The following is an 18,386-nucleotide window of genomic DNA, read 5'->3' on the forward strand; positions in this document are numbered from 1 at the left end:
TGGCAGATGCTGGCTCCGCCCCCTGACCTGCAGGCCTCGGAGGACAGGGGTGCAGCCCCTGGCCCATCGCTGATACTGGGTTGCTGTGGTCTGACAGGCCAGTGACCTGTCCCTGCTGAGGGCCATGGGTCAGTGTCGTCCATTTGGAGATCTTTGGTGCCCCAGCAATGCCCTATCACTTCCTGTGGCTTGTTATTAAATACATTGGTAATCCAAGTGTGGGGTGTACAGTCTATGTTTTCAGCTCTAGACTCTTGGCATTAGTGGTACCCTGCTCCCACCCTCCCTCCTGTTTGAACTGTTTCTAGCTGATTCTGAAAGAGCGACCCCAGCCATGGCCCCTCTGCCCTGGCCTCTCCTCAGTGGTGGCTATTCCCCTCCGACCCCCAGAGCGAAATCTTTCCAAGGGTGGGTAGGAGGTGGGGGCCGACAGTGACGTTCATGCCGGCAATCGGCTGCCCCCCAGTGGCCAGTGTGGGCCAGAACACCACTTCCTTCACCTGGTGTTCTGGGGTCTAATCACACAATCAACCCGAGGTGATTTGAAATGAGAGTGGATTTTGTGAGTGTGTGCACTGAATTCCAGGTGGTAAACCATCCTGAGCCTCTGTCTCTTCATCTATAAAATGGGGGCAACAGTGTCCTTGTGAGGATCAAACAGGTAATGTGCTTGTCCGTAGATAAAAGGTTTTCTACACTGTAATTACCATGTGATGTTATTTTTCTCCCCCCCCCGAAACCCCACCATTCCCAGAGAAGAGGTGTAGAACCACCCACCCTGTTCCTGGGAACACTTGATTTATTCATCTCTTCCACGAGTATTTACCGAGTGACTGCTCTGTGCCAGGCAGGCTCTGGGACCTGGGGATGAGGTGAATGCCACAGAGCCCTTGCCCTGGAGGAGCTCACAGTCCGGTAAAGACCACTGCTCACAAAACTGAAGTTAACATAGACAGTAAGTCATGCCCAATGTCAACAGAGTCAAGAGCAGAGAGTGACCTGCTCCTAGAGAAGGGAGAGAAGGGGGTATACTGAATGGGCGGCACTCACAAGGCAAGGAAGGGGAAGAGCATTCTGGACAGAGTTGCGGAGGGTGTGGGGCTGGGGGTGCCCTGCAAGCAAGGTAGGTAGAGCATAGTGTGAGACCAGAGGGGTGGCAGCTGGAGAGGAGTGGAATTTACCCTGGGGTAGTGAGGTATCTAGAGGGTTCCAAGCTGCAAAGTGACATGGTTAAGATCTGGATCTTAGGGAATTGGGAGGGAAGTTGGTGGGTGGGAGCACGCTGGACAGCAAGGAGGCTGTGATCAAAACCCAACAGAGTCAGGGCGCCTGGGGGGCTCAGTCAGTTAAACGTCTGCCTTCGGCTCTGGTCATGATCTCAGGGTCCTGGGGCCAGGGGGAGCCTGCTTCTCCCTCTCCCTCTACTGCTCCCCCTGCTTGTGCTCTCTCTTTCTCTCTGTCAAATAAATAAATGAAATCTAAAAAACAAAAAAAGCCCCAAAGCTGGCATAGTCCTAGTGGCCTGGACGAGGGTGGAAAGTAAGGGGACAAATCCAAGTGATATTCAGCGTTCAGGCTTTGGTCACAAGTTGGATGTGGGAGCTGAGGGAGGAGGAGGGAAGGACCTAGTTCCTGCTCTGAATTACTGAGTTGGAGGGAGATGCCTGCCATCCACCCAGGTGTCGTATTATCAGTTAGGACTTTTGGGGTCTGAATTTACTGGAAACCCAAAGGATATTTGGCTTGAGCAGAGGGAATTGGCCCATGGAACTGAAAAGCCCCGGGGTAGCTCTGGCCTCAGGCCTAGTGTGACTCAGGTCTCAGACGATGAGAGCGGCTTTGGTTTCTCTTCCTGCCGGGGCTTGGTCTCCTCACTGCTGTCAGCCTCTGGCAGGGGGGTCTGGTGGTCAGAGCAGGGACTTGGAATCACACAGCTGGATTTGTACCCTGGCCCCACATGCACTAGCAGTGTGATCTGGGCAACGCGCTTCATCCCTCAGTGGCTTGATTCCCTCCTCTTTAGGGCCGTGAAAGGCAGGGCCTATCTTGTGCCTTGTTTTGTTAGGACAGATGAGATTCACACATGTAGGGTGCCTGGCACAGAGCAAATGCACAGTAAGTGTTCATGTTGTTAGTCTCAGCCTCCACGCGAGGCCTGATGTGGCTTTATGGTCAAATCTGTCAGGAAAGAGAGGGGTCATCTCGCAGGTCAGTCAGCCCAAACCTCTGAAGCTGAGACTGGGCCTGTTTGACTCTGTACTCACCCTGAAGAACTGTACTAGGCCTCAGTCACATGCTCGCCTCCCGCGGCTGCCGCTCCCTCCCTCTTCCTCACAGCCCCCCTCCCCCAGCCCCAGCCCCCACCCCAGCTTCAGCACAGGACCCAAAAGAAGGGGATGTCTCCTCACCAAATCTAGGCCTATTTCAGTCCTGGGGTGAACAGAGGCTGGGTGGCCATAAACCCACTCATGGCTGCTGCAGCTACGGGCCACAGGCAGAGGGGATGGCTGACGAGCCCAGTTCTGGTGTGCTGAATCTGAGGGGACGCCGTCGGGTGGACAACTGGTGTATGGGGCTGGGGCTCCACAGAGAGAGTTCTGGCCCATGTTGCTAGGGCCAGAACACAGAGCTGTGGGAAGGGGTCAGTTTCGGTGGGGTCGTTGGGAAGAAGTGGGAGGAGACTGAGCTTGCCACCTTGCAGGACACCACCCAAAGGCAAGGCGGAAGAGGGGCCGGCGAGGAGGCAGACGACGACGGGGATCCAGGGAGGGGGGGGTGGGGGGCCGGGGAGCGGGCTATCTTGGCAGTCAGGGAAGAAAAAATTTGGGATCCGAGTGGGTGGCCAGGAGCGTCCGTGCCCCAGCAGTTGTTGTGTGCTGGGGAGAGGCCTCAGCCGGAGCCCTTGCCGGGAGCAAGTGGGGAAGACTTCTCCCTACCACACAGCCAACCCGAGCTACCCTGCTACTACCCTCTGCCTCGGAGCCCTCATTCAGAAGAAAGCGGGAACGTGGTTCCCTCTGGGCCAGGGAACCCACTGTGGGGAGGGATCGGGTTTATTTGTTTTTATAGCACCCTTCCTTGTACTGTGTGAATGCTTACCACACTCGTCTTGCCTAGGCAAAATAAAACAATACAAAACACTCACAATGGAACCTCATCCTAGTCCGTGGCCGCTGGGCTTCCCTTGGAGGGCATAGCAGACAGACTTCTGAGTCCCGCTTCCTGCCAGGAGGGCTGAGGCTTCAGCCACACCCCCACCCCTGCGAGTCCTCTGCCTGGACGTGGCTCAGAACGACTCTCTCTCTGAGACCCCGACTTCAGATGCCGCTGTGCTTTATGGTCACACCTTCTGTGCCTTCAACCTGCACGTTCAAACGTCTTCAAGATGCTCCATCGACCCCACCCTCTACTTCTTCCTTATTCCTCGGCCCAACCCAGCCCCCACTTCCTGCACCTTCAGTTTCCAGTCCATGAGCATTACCTCAATCCCGCTCTTGCGCATTTCCTGACTCCGCTCCTCCCATGGAGCCCTCCCGGTAGAACCTCTGCCCCGCAGGGAAGCAGCTCTCTGTTCTCTGAACTTACACTTGACTGCAGACTGCCTCCAGAGACCACCACAGCTCCGGGCAGACTGGTGGCGCCAAGAATGGCCACCCAGTGGACCCTTGCCACACGCCTGGCCCTCGCTCCAGCTGGCTCTGTCTCCCAGCTGAATTAGGGCAAACCTTGCCCTCTCTCAGACCCTGCCCTCTCTCCTCCCCTGCGCTCTGCTCAGATGTCCTCGCCTCCGGCTTCTCACGGAACAGCGGCGCTCGCAGACAATGCTGCCTCCGCTTCTGGCCCCAGAGCTGCAGCGCACCTGCTGGGAGCCAGGGGCTTTCTGGGGCCCCGCCCCCGCCCCGCACTGAGGGGGCGCTCCTGCCTCTGCGCCCCTCCTACCCCACCGCCCGGTGCTGCTGATGGCCCTCCTCTGCTCCACCGCTCTTTCTCTGCTGGCTCTGGCTCCGAAACACACTCGGGTTTCTTCCAGCTTAAAATAGCCCTCCTCTGCACCCAGGGCTCCTTCAGTTACTGCCCTGCCTTGCACTTCGTCTTTGTAGCCAAACTTCTCCAAAGAGGTGGCCCACACTTGCACCCGTGTCCTGGCCTTCTGCGCACCCCTCCCTCTTCTGGAGATCACCAAACCCTCGGTCCTTTTTTAAGATTTTACTTATTTATTTGACAGAGAGAGGCACAACGAGAGAGGGAGAGAGGGGGAAGCAGGCTTCCCGCTGAGCAGGGAGCCTGATGCGGGGCTCCATCCCAGGACCGCGGGATCAGGGCCTGAGCCGAAGGCAGACGCTTAACGACTGAGCCACCCAGGTGCCCCCAACCAACCCCTGGGTTTTTATCTCAGCTGCCCTCCTGGCCACACCTGCAGCTGCCGCCCCCTCCCTCCTCCTCACAGCCTCCCTCCCCCAGCCCCGCGCCCCCACTCCAGCTTCAGCAAGAAGCTCTGGGCCTTGGAGAGGGGAGGCTGTGACTGTCAGCGCCCCCTTGGTCTGCCACTTACTCGGTAATGGAAATCCTCTCTCTCATGAGTAAAATTTGAATAATGCTAATACCCACTTTGGGAAGCTCCGAGATTATGAGATTATGTGGCCCCAGCGTGTGGGAGCACTGGCCTGGGTTGAGTCCAGGCCCCCAGCCCCCAGCTGCGTGGCCCTGGGGGCATCTTGCTTGGCCCCTGTCCTGTCTCCCGCTCTCCAGGAGCCCTGTACCGGCTCCTCCTCTTTCCCCTCCCAGCCTTGCCTGCCAGGTTCCTCAGGACTCTGTCCTTGGCCTTCCTCTTACCCTACCCTCTTCCCTGGGGTGCTCCCCCCTCACCTTCTGGAGCTTAAATTGCCACCTCTCGGTCATGACTCTGAAATGTCAGCTGCCTTCGTTGTCATGGGGCGTGGAGTTCTCCTGTGTGTCCCTGTTTACAAATGTCTTTCTTCTTATAAAGACACCAGTCATATTGGATTAGGGGCCCACCCTATTCCAGTATGACCTCATTTTAATTTAACTAACTACGTCTGCAATGACCCTGTTTCCTAATAAGTTCACATTCTGGCACTGGGGGTTAGGACTGCAACATTTTTTTAAAATGGATATGTATATATTTTCAAGATTTTATTCATTTATTCGAGAGAGAGAGCTAGCAGGGGGAGGAGCAGAGGGAGAGAGAGAGAGGGACTAGCAGACTCTGCGCTGAGCTTGCAGCCCAACGCGGGGCTCGATCCCATGACCCTGAGATATGACCTGAGTTGAAATCAAGAGTCGGACACTCAACCGACTGAGCCACCCAGTCGCCTTAACACATCTTTTTTGATGCGGGAACGCAATTCAACCCATACCAGATGGTGCTAAGTGCTATGGAGAAAAACGAAATAGGGAGAGCGCACGCACAGTGTGGGGGGAAAGGTTGACATTTTAGGTTGGGGTCGTCAGGGAAGGTGTCGCTGAGAAGGCGACATTTGATCAAAGACCTGAGTGAGAGAATCAGTCGAGATAACGTGGGGAGAGAGTGCGGCAGAGAGCAAGCGCTGAGCCCCTGAGGAAGGAGCACACCTGTGTGATTAAACACGGCAAGGAGGCCCGGGGAGCGGGGGTGCCGCGACCGGACCATGGAGGCCCCAGCCTCCCTACCCTGCGCAGGGAGGAAGAGTAAGAGGCTGCAGCCGGAACAGGTTTTCCACAGAGAGCCAGAAAATGTACCCCGCTTCCGTGTTTTCTTAGAAAACCCTGAAGAATGTACTCTACTCAAACTGAGGAGTAACCCAGAAATGATGGCCATGCGGCCTTGTCACACTCTGGGGGACAGGGAAGCCTGGGCGCCATCTCCTGAGCTCTCAGGCCTGGCAGTCTGTGTTCTCCTTAGCCAATGGCCAGCGAGTGGGATAGTTTCCTCTTGAATCCTATTCCTGTCCCTGGCTGCCACCCTCCCCTGGCCCAGAACACACTGAACTTCTCTAAAGGCCCGAGATGTATTTTCGTGAAGGATCAGGTTGGGATTCCAAAGCTGTGCAGGGGACTTGACGTAACTACCTCACTCCCTTGCCTCACTCACAGGCGGTCTCTGGGGGTGTCCTCAGCCTGGGCCTCTGCCCTTTCCACAGGGGGAGGCTGCAACCCCAGCTCCATTTCTCAACCAGGGTCTTTCTCCTTCTGAGCAACGGGGGCTCCTCCACCCTGGTGGGAGTTGCTCTTCACGTGCTGCAGAGAGTCTATGTGAACCTTCCTATTTTCATAACTTTGAACCCCTTCCTTGCAAAACAACAACCTGGCTAAAGGCAAAGATCTGCCTCCTTCTCAGACTGGTTTTCATGGTAAGAGCCACCATATTAGCTGGAAACGTCTCTGCCTGAGCCATCTGCTCAAATGTCAGCTCCATTAGGATAGGGATTTTTGCTGTTTTGTTCACTGAACATAGAGGGCCGTTAGGAAATTTATTTTTGAATAAATGGCATCGTCTCTTAAATTCCTTCTTTAGGAGCACCTGGGTGGCTCAGTTGGTTGGGCGACTGCCTTCGGCTCAGGTCATGATCCTGGAGTCCCGGGATCGAATCCCGCGTCGGGCTCCCTGCTCAGCAGGGGGTCTGCTTCTCCCTCTGACCCTCCCCCTTCTCATGCTCTCTCTCTCTCTCTCTCTCATTCTCTCTCTCAAATGAATAAATAAATAAAATCTTAAAAAAAAATAAATTCCTTCTTTAATCACAGGGTGGGGAGGAGGGAGAAACTATAAACGCATCATAGGCTCTTAGTTTACTCAAGCAAAAAAATGTGTTAACTCCCAGAAATGAGCTAGAGCCTAAGCGAGGCACACGGGAGTTGCTTGTATGATATGCTGCTGTCATGAACGGAAGCTTTGGAGAAATGACAGCAAAATTTAAGGGGGACAGTTGGTAGATTTCCAGATATTGTCATGTTCACCTTTGGATTTAGCAATAGTAAATCAATGAACAATGAAGTGTTTTGTTTTTTTTTTTAAAGATCTTATTTATTCATTTGAGATAGAGCACAGCACAAGTCGGGGGAGCGCCAGGGGGAGAGGGAGAAGCAGACTCCGAGGGAGCCTGACCCGGGGGCTCCGTCCCAGGACCCGAGCCGAAGGCAGATGCCTAACTGATTGAGCCCTAACCCAGGCGCCCTGAACAATGAAGTTTTGGGAGGAAATCCAACTCCAGAATGTTTCCAACACCGTGAGTTCTTTAGAATCTACTCTTCATGGGTTTGCAAAAAAGATCAGCACATTTTTCCCAGGTGCAAGCTGGGTGGAGAGGGGCAGAGCTGGGTGACTGGCTGAAGACTGGAGCAGCACGCTTTAGAACTCGGGGTGGGGGTGCTTGGGGGGGGTGGGCAAGGGAGGTGTTCCAGAAGTTACAGAAACAGTGGAAGCAGAACCAGTCACCTCAAACACATAGGCGGCTGGTGAATGGGGCAGTTTGCTGCCTGTTGGTTCCCAATTTTGAATATATCTTCTTGTTTAAAATTTCTTTATCAGATACCAAATGTTACAGGAATTGTAAGCGAAATGAACTAGTTGATGAATATTTCAAAACCATTTGGCAGAAAGCGGGGGATGATGTGCCACCTCCCCTCCTGCAGTGGCTAAGGTGGTGTTTCTTAAAGTGGGTTCCATGCCTGCTCTAGCCTCAAGGGCCTTGAACGGGTGGCACTTGAAAAAAAGGGTTCTGTGGTCTAATCAATTTGGGGCTTATTGTGTTAAGCAAAGTTAAATAGGCTTCTTTACTGTGCTTCTTTTTAAGAGGCGTTACTGTGCCAATGTGATGGTGGGTCTGAGAGAGGCCCAGAGGATTTCCAAGTAGATGTGACCAAATAATTCTTTTTTCCCCCTTTGTCCTCCTTTTTTTTTTTTTTTTTTTAAGGAGTATCTCATGGGACACCACCGTTCCAACAATATACTTTGGGAAACATCATTTAAAATCTTCCTTTTAGAAGAGAAGAAAAATTCTGGAAAAAATTAGATCACGCTCCTTCAGATAGTGCATTTCCCTTACTTTGTCAGAACAACAGTATAAAATTAATTTTCCTTCCAAGGACTGTAATGCCACATTACTAAATTTAAATCCACTTTTTCCCCAAAGAGTGTTTTAAAAAACACATTTCAGGACTACTCCTTATGTGAAACAAACCTCTACAGGGAGCAATGGCCAAATATGTTCAAGAATTTTATACAGGAAGTAAATGTAATCCCAGAACTTCAATTTTGCCACAACTGTTTTACCCAAAGTTGACTGTACTTTGTGGTTCCTGCAACACAATAGATCTTGGCTGGTTTTCCTTCAGTGTGGTTGTCTCAAAGAAAGTCCCTTCCTCGAAGAGCTATTTTGTTTGCTTCGTTTGACCAAGCTCTATAGCAGGTCAGCCACCATGTTGCCTAAGGTGGACTGACCCGGACACTGGGCTCAGTGGCCTGGGCTGTTGGCTGAGGTGTGGGGACCCGGGGCGGGCTCTGGGGAAGCCTGAAGGCCTGACATACTCTGTGAAGAAGTTGGCTTCATTGGCTGAGAGATCGGGAATGTTTTACTGGACCAATCTGAGCTTACCTTGCTATGTTTTATCATATCATCCATTCTGAACTTTAATTTCCGAGTCATAACTCTGGCTGCCGTGGTTATGGCTGGAGGTTGTCATGTTGGTTCTGTGGCTGTGCCAAAATAATGGAAATTAACAGGTTCTTTGTGGAACTCTTTTATTATTAAAAAGTAAGTAATTTGGGGGAAGAATACAACTTGAAAATTCCTCACAAAACATTTTCTTTGTTGAGCTCAGTTTTACTCAGAGAGGGCCCTCTGCCCCAGCACATCCTGTTATCTCGTGCCTTGCCCTCCCTGGAGTCCTTACTGATCATACCCCGCCTTGTCCTCACTCTCTTTTCCCTGCCTCATCTGGCCCAGCCCGGGTCTCTAACTGCTGTTTCAATTTTCTACTGCCGCATGACACACTACCCCCAAACTGTAGTGGCCCGAAACGACTACCACCATTGGTTTGTTATCTGTTCATGATGCTACAATTTTCTACAGGGCTCCGAGGGGGGTGGTAGGCAGCTGCCCTGATTTCACTCCCATGACTGGTGCCCCAGTTGGGGGGAGGGGGCTGGAAGATGAAGGGCACTTTTCTCTCCTCTTGATCTGTCATCGTGTCACCTAGCCTGAGCTTCTTGGCGCGGTGCTGGGTCCCAAGAAGTTTCTTGGTGTCACCTCTGCTGCATTTGGTCAAAGCAAGTCACAGAGTCAGCCCAGATTCCGGGGAGGACATACATGGCACTTCTTGATGACAGAAGTGGGCAAGTCACATTATAAAGGGGCTGGAGGCTGGAGGGCGAAGTGTTGCTGTGAGTCTCTTTTGAAACAATCTACCACAGCTGCCAAATGTTCTTTCAGGGGTGATCAAATATAGTGCGCCCACGGGGCTAGGCGGGAAAGGTAGGGTGCCTTTCTAAGGGAGGGGCCGCTAGGCAGCTGATGACTTGCAGGAGGGAATTCAGGCCTGATGGTATCAGACCTTCAGGTTTTTCAGAACAGATTTTCATATAAACTTTACTGATGTTAAAAATATAGTTTCCAGGGTGCCTGGGTGGCTCAGATGGTTAAGCGTCTGGCTTTGGCTCAGGTCGGGCTCCCTGTTCCTTGGGAGCCGGCTTCTCCCTCTGCCTCTCTCTCTCTCTCTCTCTCTCTCATGAATAAATAAAACCTTTAAAAAAAAAAACACGTTGTTTCCATTAGAAAAACACGTGAGCCAATCCAAACTTCCGTGTCTGACCTAACCTGGCCCATGGGCTGCCAGTTTGTGAGCACTAGTGATTGATAAATCGATCTCCAGCTTCGACCCTCTCCTGAGCCCCGGAGCCTCGTACAGAACTCCCCACCCGACACCTCCGCCCGGATGTCCCAAAGCAAGTCAGCTTCCCCACACCTGCCGGGTTCCCATTCTCAGTGATGACCCAGCAAGCACCCAGCCACCCAGGTCACTCCGGGAGCCCCCGAGGCTCTCCCTCCCGCCTCTCCACACCTAGTTCATCCCGTGACCTTCTTCCTGGTTCTAGTTATCAATCTCTAGCATGCACACCGTCCTCCCCATTTCCTTGCCACGGTCTTCCCACCCTTACCCTCTCTGACCTGGACCACTTCCACAGGTGGCCCTCCCTCCAAATCATCTCCCTTCCAGTCCTTCCTCTAGAGCAGTGCTGTCCAGTATTGTAGCCACTAGTGATCTGTGGCTATTTATGTATAAATTAATTAAAATTAAATAAAATGGGGATGCCTGGGTGGCTCAGTCAGTTAAACGTCCAACTCCTGCTTTTGGCTAAGGCTCAGGTCATGATCTCAGGGTCACGAGATCGAGCCTGGCCTCGGGCTCCACGCTTAGCTTGAAATCTGCTTGAGAGTCTTTGCCCCTGACCCTCCCTCCCCCTCCACTTCTCTCCCCCCACTCTGCTCGTGCTCTCTATTTAAAATAAATAAATGAATAAAATATTTAACAAAATTAAATTAAATAAAATGTAAAAATTCAGTTCCTCAGTCTTAGTAGCCGTATTTCAAGTATTTCAAGTACTCGATAGCCACATGTGGCTAATGGCTTCTGTGTTGGACAGGGCAGATATAGAACATTTCCATCACTGCAGAAAATTTTATAAGACAGTGTTGCTCTGTGATCAGTTACTGCCTCAAACCTCCCTGGTTGTCCATTTCCCTCTGTCTCCTTCACCTAGTTTATACCTCCCCCTCGCTTGGGTGCATCCACCCAGCTGCACCTTCCATCTTGTTCCCACATGCATCCTCTGTTCCAGCCACCCCAATCCCCTGCAGCTCCCTGCCTATGTTGACTTTCTCCAGCCTTCATGCCTGGGCACCCTTGCTTCTTGCAACCTGGAGCCCCTTGTTTACCTGCATAACCCCAGGCTCACTTCAAACACTACTCTTGCTTGGAGTTTGGTAGCGCCCCCCGCCAGGATCCCCCCCACGTGCAAGACTGCATCACACACAACACCCCTGCTGGGCCGAGCTTTACTATAGCACTCAGTTCTCTGTTGATAATTTGTCTACCTCTCTCTCTCTGTGAGGTCCGGCTGTTTTTCCTTCCTGTCTGCACTCCCCAGGTCTAGCCCAGTAGGTTCTAGGGGAAGGCGGTAGATTAGGGGGTGGGGGTCAGGTGGGGTAGGGGAGTGGGTGGGTAGGAGAGACTGGGGAACACAATATTGAGAAGCCTCCTGGAGTTAGCAGGAGGCTTTCATTTGCAAGGACCCACCTCATTCATACTGAGCAAAGCAGTAGAAAAAGTTTAGGAGCTCAACCAGCTGGCTGGTGCAGAGTAAGATGGACCTCAGGGCTCGTTTGACTCAGGCTCAGCCAGTCAAGACCTGCGTCTTCTGTGGCTCGGATGGGCAAGGCCTGGATAGTCAAGTCTCTACAGGAACCCGCGGTGCGGCAGCTGCCTGAGATTGGTGCCCCCGTGTGGCCCAAAGGGGTACAGCAGCTCCCATGGTTATGGCTCCTCGGTCAGGTCCAGGTAGAGGGGGAGGGCGGCTCTGGGAGGCTCTCCTGGGAGAGTGAGGAAGCGACTTTCCAGGCAGACCACAACAAAACTCTTCTTGGCCCACATGGCTCATATTCCCTTCCTGACCCCATAACTGGTGGGGAATGGGCATGGTCTTGTGTGCCCACCTGGGAACCTGTGGGGATGTCAATTCCCCACAAAGCACAATGGCTTGCTTGGGGAAGTGTGTCCAGCTGAAATAAAATGAGGGACATTGCCCAGAAAAGGAGAATGGCTGCTGGGGAGGCATCTGAGGGCCATTGCAGCCCACCAGACTCTCCCCTTGCACGTTAGCCAGAGGGCGGCTGCAGCTTCCCGTGCAGGAGTGGGTGAAAATCGCATAGGCACCCCATTCTTTTCCTCCCCCAGCCTCAGGGAGGGACAGCCTCACTCCACAGCTACTTAATGGAGAAGTCTGGGGAGGTCGTGTCTTGGGAGCTGGTTTTAGAGGCTCCCTGTCCACCCCCCCCCCGACCCCAGCTCCAGCCACACTGGCCACTATCTCTTCCTCTGAGCCACCAGCCCTTGCCAGCCTCAAGGCCTTCTCAGAGGCTGTACTCCGGCCAAGAACACTCTCCTTATCAAACCCCACCCTTCCCCACCCCCTTACTTACGCGGTGGGTGGGTGGGAGGGAGGGGACGGTTGCTGTCTCAGCTTCAGCTCCCCTGTCTAAGCTCCCAAGGCAGCCAGAAAGTGTGTGAGGAGGGTGGAAAGACCCTTCGTTTCTTCATAGGGAAGTTCTGGGTTAAAAAAAGTCACCCAGCCCCAGAGCCCTCCCCGGACGCCAGTCAGCCCTGGGGGCACCCGGAAACACTGAAGGATCCTGGACAGAATAATGGGGACCCAATGACCTCTGGAGCAGGGCAGGCGCCTTGCAAATGTGGAAATGCTCTTCCTGCAGTCACATTCATCTGAGCTTCTTGTCCCTGGGTCTTGCTCTGATGCTCATCTAGCCTGCAGCCCCTTGAGAAGGAACTGGGGGTGTCTCTAGTTCCTTAAGTGGGAACCCTGAGAAGGAAACTCATGGGAGGGTTCCCGTCCTTGTCTCCTGAGGACTGCACCCCACCTCCCCCAAGCTGCTCCCCAGCCTTGGGACCTATTTAGGGTGGCAGGAGCTGGACCTGAGGCCTGTCCTGTAGGCAGGCGAGGGGCTGATCCTGAGGAAAGGGGTGGATGGCTGACCTGGAGGGAAGGAGAGGGGGGAGCCCGAGGCAGGGGAGCAGCCCAGAGTGGGGAACTGTGTGGGGAGTCCCTTCCTTGGAAAAGCCCTTGTTTTTAAGTACGTTCCTTGGTGAAACGGAAGGGAAAATCCAAGTCACTTGGGGCCTTAACGGTTTCTCTCAGAAGAGGTAATTCCCTTTTACGCAAGTACTTCAGTAAAGAAATTTGCATATGGAGTAAATGTGCCTTTGGGGGAGATTCAAGGGATGCGGTGGTCGAGGAGCCTGCACCTGTCACCTTTCACTTTCCAGCAGAGAGGATGTCAGTCTGTTGGGGCCAAGAGGTCTGTGGGTGCTTGGTGGCTCTAGAGGTGGCAAAGCAATGGCAGGACAAATAAACCAGAAGACATGTACAGGGGAGATGAGACCCAACTTTGTGATGGTCCCCCGCCCGGAGAACAGAGAGTTCTGCCACCCCCACCCCTGGGAGAACTCCCACCTTCTCATCTGGGCTCAGCATCTATTCCCTCACCCTTCTGTGTGCCCTTCTGTACTGCAGAGGCCAAGAAGTCAGACCCGGACCCCACACTTCAGTCTCCCTTGCTGCTAGAGGGCACGAGGTGCCACCAAATAGATGCACTTGGGCGGGGTTGGTAAGTTGGAGGTGCGGTGGGGGCCGTCTTCTGCTGAGCAGCAAGGTTGTGCCACGGCACGGCTGCTGTGCGGTCTGGTCTCTGTGTCCCAGTGTCTGGTCACGATTGCCTTGGGCATCCGATGGTAGATGTGGTGGTGGCAGCGTCAGCCGCTGTGATTCTGGATCTGTGGGTGGCAACATGGTGGTATGTCGGTGTGTCCTCGTCCTTGAACTCAGCAACCCCTGGGAAGCCTCCAGACTCCTGCCTGTCCAGCCACCACCTGCTGCTCCCACGCATGATTTTGCAGGTGCCTAATTCCCTTGACTTGAATCCCCCCCCCTTTTTTTTTTTTACCTAGAGTGGTTTGTTTCCTGCACTGCTGGGGCAGTGGGCGTGCAGATGAGGCCAGTTTGAATGGATGAGAATAGAATGTTGAAGCTGCTCTTAAAACAGATCTTTGGGGCCCTTGGCTCTAAAAGAGGGAGAGAGCCCTACCAGATTGGGGGATAGGAGGTGGAGGGACCCCTCAGACGTACAGGGCTGGACGGGAGTCCTGTTTCAGAGGCCAGTGGGGATGGGAAGCAGGGAAAGTGTAGGTGGCGGTGAAGCAGAAGCTCGTGGGAGGACCAGACTGGCGAAATGGGGACATTGGCCAAGTTCACCTTCAGGACCTGAGATGTCCCCCTTCTTTCCTTCCCTTGCTCTTCCCAGGCACCTAGTCAGGTTGGACACTTGCGGAAGCAAATTGGCCCAGGTGCCCCTCCTCCCGTCTTAGCCACGGCTGCTCTAGTCGAGCCCTCCCGACAGAGGCTCCAGGCTCCCTCGGGGACAGACACCCTGTCCCAAAGCCCTGCCCCAGGCTCCGTGAGCGGAATAAAATGGGTGCCGCTCCTGCCACTAAGTTGGAGGCGGTCTGAAACATTGCAGTAGCTACCCGCGGCCCAGCAGCTGCTCACGCAGGGCCCTTCCAGGGGGGCCCTGCCCGGTGCCACGCTCAGTGGCCTGTTGTGGGAGTGAGGTCTCCTCAGGGTCGCAAAGCCCAGGAGCGCTTTGTGAGATTTGCCGACTGGCCCACTGGGACGGTCATGGTGAGAGCAGAACCCAGGCGTCCCCTCCACCCCGTGCCCCCCTCCCATGGCAGTTGGGCCCTCAGCCCTGGCACAGGGCTAGTGTCTTTCCCCATTTCCACGAGCAAGCCACCTCCTTCCAGTGTTTTGTGACTTTTGGAGGATCCTACTGAAATGTAGTGGGTGGTAGGCAGCACCCCGTTGCGGGTTTCGGTGGTCCCCCAGCCCCCCTGCCCCTGCAGCCTCCTCCTGGTCCCAGGTTTTCTGCCTGTTTGATGCAGAGTAGCTTCCCTCTGCCCGTGGGGGTCTGAGCTTAAGCCTCCACGCAGGCTTACCAAGGCCTCTCCCGCAGACACCGCTCTTTACTACGAGAACAGCCACGCTGCAACCTGAGCAGGTTCTCCCCTCTGCCGGGGAGAGCAGAGACTTGGGAGAAGGCGCACCTGCAGTTGAGGCTGGCTCCACCAATGACTATTGCCTCTGAGCTCTCGGAGTTTTGGTTATGTCTCCGGGCCTCAGTTTCCCCATCCATAAAACAGGAACAGAAATGCTCTTGCAGTCTTGCTGTGAAAAGCCCCGGACGCAGGGACGGCCCCGCGAGCCTTCTACCTGGAACGGCTGAGGGTGGACTAGCGTAGCGGGGGGACCACGTGGTTGACCCCCAGAGCGCCCAGAGACAGAAGGCAGTGGCTTTTCATTGTAGTTCCTGGGTTCCCTGGGATACTAGGTGGAGGGCATCAGAGACTCAAAGTAAGAGTGGCTTCAACAAAAGGGAAGCTCGGGTTTTCTCTCCCCTCCCAGTCCTGGCCGGAGTCTTTCAGCCCTGGGGCAGCGGCTTCTCTGTCTCGTTGCTTCACAGGCTGACAGGCAGGCTTGACCACAGCGGACTGTGGCCACCACCTCTGGGGTCTAGCCACGGGGAGGGGCCGAGGCGGGGTGACGGCGTGCCCCCCCACGCGGGGTTGGCCTCACGACCTCCCCTCACAGGGCTACGCCCAGCTGCCCGGGGGTGCCCGACTCCAAACTACACACTAGAACGTTCACGACTTCTGCAGATGGGGCAGCAGAGGTGAGGGGCCAGGGAAGGGGCTGCCACACTAGGTGAGGGGGTGCGGAGGTTGGTCTCGACCCGCGAGCTATCCCCCTTGCCAACCAGCTGGGCTGTTGAGGGCACTGAGCCGGAGGCTGTCACGGGAAGGACGGGAGCCTGCCCTCAAGGAACAACCAGTTCCTCACAAGCCACAGCCGTGGGGGTGCGTGGGGCGTGAAGGGCTGTGCTGTCCAGCCGGGCCGGGGCTCCGAGTTCTGGTTCTCCTGGCCCGGGAGCGTCTGTCCTTGGACCAGGGCGGTCTCTCTCCCGGAGGGCTCCCCGTCCCCGACTGTCACTGGGTGCAATGCCCTTCGTGTTAGTCAGCGGGTCCCATGAAATAACACTTTCCTTTTGCAGCGGAAATGGTTTTGCGGGGACACAGGCAGCCCGTTGCACCACGCAGCACTCCCTCTGTTAAGGCCCACGTGAGCAATCCTCATCAGAATTTCTTACAAGGGGAAGACTGTCGCCACGGAGAAAAGAGTCGGCTTCCTGCAGATAGGAAGAGATCAGACTTCCTCTTCCGCCCTGGCTGCCTCGAGGCTTAATCACGGCATCTGCTGCACCCCCAGGCAGCCTTTGTCATCTCTGTTTTCCGTGGGCCCTGCACCCCAGTTCTAGGTATTGGTCTTACTGTTATGTCTTTGGCACGTGTTGCCGCCCACGTCGTCTCTAGAAAGAAATATTAATGATAACATAGCAAACTAGGGCCCCTTCCTTGGGAAGAAAACAAAACCAGGGGCTGCGAGGGGTAGAACCATCGCTGTCCTTGGGCGTCAGTGCTGACTTGAGTTGCCCGGCAGCTGGCGCAGAAAGGGAGGTTACAAGGCTGTTCTCAGAAAGAAGGGAGCAGAGCAATGTTGCAAGAGAAGCAAAGCAGGAAAGCTCTTAGCTGGTGGAAGGGGCCGCTGCAATGGTTCTGGGGGTGGGCAGGAACCTGGGCACCGGCCCCAGCTCCACCGCTCAGAAGCTGTGTGGCCCTGGGCGAGCTGCTTACCCTCTCTGTGCATCTGGATAGGAAAGATAACGGCCAGCCTGTGGCTGCATCACTCCAGGCTCTGCTTCAGTCTTCACATTGCCTTCTCCCTTACGTGTCCGTGTCTCCTCTCCGGTATCTTATAAGGACTCTTGTCATTGGATTCAGGTCCCACCTGGATAATCCTGGATGATCTCACTTTGAGATCGTTAACTTAATTATATCTGCAAAGATACCTTTGCCAAATAAGATCACATTCACAGATCCTGGGATGTGGGCTTCTCTTTTGGGGGTCATCATTCAATCCACTACAAGGACTCAAGTTTTGGATCTAAGCAATGCATCTCCTATGGTGAGACCAGTCCTTAGTGGGCAGAGAGGTGCGGACCATTTTTTTTTTTTGGTGGGAGGAGAGGGCACTATAAAAACTCTACCTTACAGACTCCAGCTGTCCCATAGCACCGCCTCTGGCTTGTCCAGATGTAAGCTCCTAAGGACGGGGCTTGAGCTTCTCTTGTGACCCCCTCAGGTCGCAGTGGGGGCTGTGCCCTCACCAGGTGCTCCGTGCATGCTGAAATGTCAGGGTGCTCGGAGCACCGGAAGTGGCACGCGGCTGAGGGTGCAAGAAGGTGTTGAGAGAGGAGGACTGAGAAGTGGGGGTGAATGGAGAAGGTGAGAAAGGGATGGGTGTGCTTGACTTTGGGCTGGTTAACTTCTACCTCCTCTGGCGGTGGGGAGAGTCTGCCAACTGACTTTTCTCACCCTGACAGATTCACTGACAGAGCCAGACCCAAGGTGGGACTCCTTTCCTCCTCCGCTCTCCCCTCCTAGCACAGGCCCACACTGCTGGCTCTAGTGGTCTCCCTGCCTCAAGTTGCTCCCTGCCCTGAGCGCCAGTACACCACTGTGATGCTAATGGGCACTCTCCTGCTCAGACACCTCCCATGGCTCCCCACTCCAATGCAGTCAAGTCTAAACTCCTTCCAGGCCTGCCACCAGGGGGCCTAAGCTCCTTCTCTGGCCTGAGAATCCAGGATTCCTTTTCCAAAGTCTATCTTCTGCTTGCTGTTCCCCAAACCTACCCCTGGATCCTCACCCTCCGGCGTTTCCTGGCTCCTTCCTCCTTGTTCCTTCTGGAACAAGTCTCTTCCCTCCAGCCAATCCTCTGAAAGGCTCGGCTCCATGCCTCTTCCTCCAAGGAGCTAATTCCAGGTGGAAGTGCTCATTTTGTCCCCGGTGTCCCTCTTAGGACACCTCCCACACTCTATCTTGTCCCATTGTGGTTTCTGGTCAGGACTCACTTCCAATACAGAGCCGCCTCTCTGTTGGAAGGAGCCATGTCCAGCTCACTTTTGGCTTCCCAGCCCCTCACATGCTGAGCGCATGGCGAGTGCTTACCATTTTTCAAGTGAGTAAAATGCCCATTGTATTTCATGCCCATTAAACTTCCAGGGCTCAAGGGGCAGCGTCCTGACCTCGGGGCTTGCTTTCCTTCTCTGGGTGGCTGGTGCCCGCTCACATGCGGACATTTCTCTGAGAGGGTGGGCCTCTCCCCCAGGGCTGTTTGTGGTTCATCACCAACAACTGGGTGATACAGAGTTGGCCTCAAACGTTGGGAAGTTTGTCTTAAAGACTTAACACATTTTAAGTAAAACATTTCATATCTACAAAAATATATAAAAAGCTTAGCAGATAATAAAACGCACATCCATATACCCACCACCCAGCCTAAGGAAGAGAACGTTGCCTATGTTGTGAGGGATGCCCCTTCTCTTACAGCCCCCAGTAAGGGTACTGTCTCCAGTTGTCCTGACTCCAGAAAGAGGGACAGTTGAACAGTGCTCAGGGACTGTATGAAGCCCTCTGCCAGATAATCA

The sequence above is a fragment of the Eumetopias jubatus genome, unplaced genomic scaffold (genome assembly GCF_037043125.1).
Source record: "Eumetopias jubatus isolate StellerSeaLion01/CBP00866 unplaced genomic scaffold, mEumJub1_p1.0 scaffold_8, whole genome shotgun sequence".
NCBI lineage: Eukaryota > Metazoa > Chordata > Mammalia > Carnivora > Otariidae > Eumetopias > Eumetopias jubatus.